Below are 592 nucleotides of genomic sequence, written 5' to 3' on the forward strand. Positions count from 1 at the left end.
GAACAAAAGACCAAAATAGGTATCAGAAGAGACTCTGAAATTTGCTCTTGAGTGGGCAAGCTAGAGTAAATGGAAGAAATAATGAGAGAAAAGATGTGAACAGAAGATTCCAAAGAGCGACTTGAGAAGGGAAAGTCAAGTATTATAATGAAATGTGCAAAGATCTGGAGTTAGAAAACCAAAAGAAAAGAACACGGTTGGCATTTCTCAAGATGACAGAACTGAAGAAAAGACTCAAGCCTTGAAGGATTCCATGAGCCAAATAGATTTGATGCATGGAACACCGATGACAGAAAAACAAAGGAACTGTAGGATGGCATTAAGAACATCATCAGTGAAGAAAGGAAAACGTAATTCACAAGACAGGAAAGGAAGAAAAGAACAAAATGGATGTCAGAAGAGACTCTGAAACTTGCCGTTGAATGGAGAGTGGCTAAAACAAATGGAAGAATCGACAGGATAAAAGAGCTGAAGAGAAGATTTCAAAGAGCAGCTTGAGAAGATGAACTCAATTATAACAATGTGAAAAGACCTGGAGTTAGAAAACCAATAGGGAAGAACATGCTTGACATTTCTCAAGCTGAAAGAAGTG

This window comes from Orycteropus afer, unplaced genomic scaffold, assembly GCF_000298275.1.
Source record: "Orycteropus afer afer isolate SDZICR_OR568_19922 unplaced genomic scaffold, OryAfe1.0 scaffold01131, whole genome shotgun sequence".
Taxonomy (NCBI): domain Eukaryota; kingdom Metazoa; phylum Chordata; class Mammalia; order Tubulidentata; family Orycteropodidae; genus Orycteropus; species Orycteropus afer.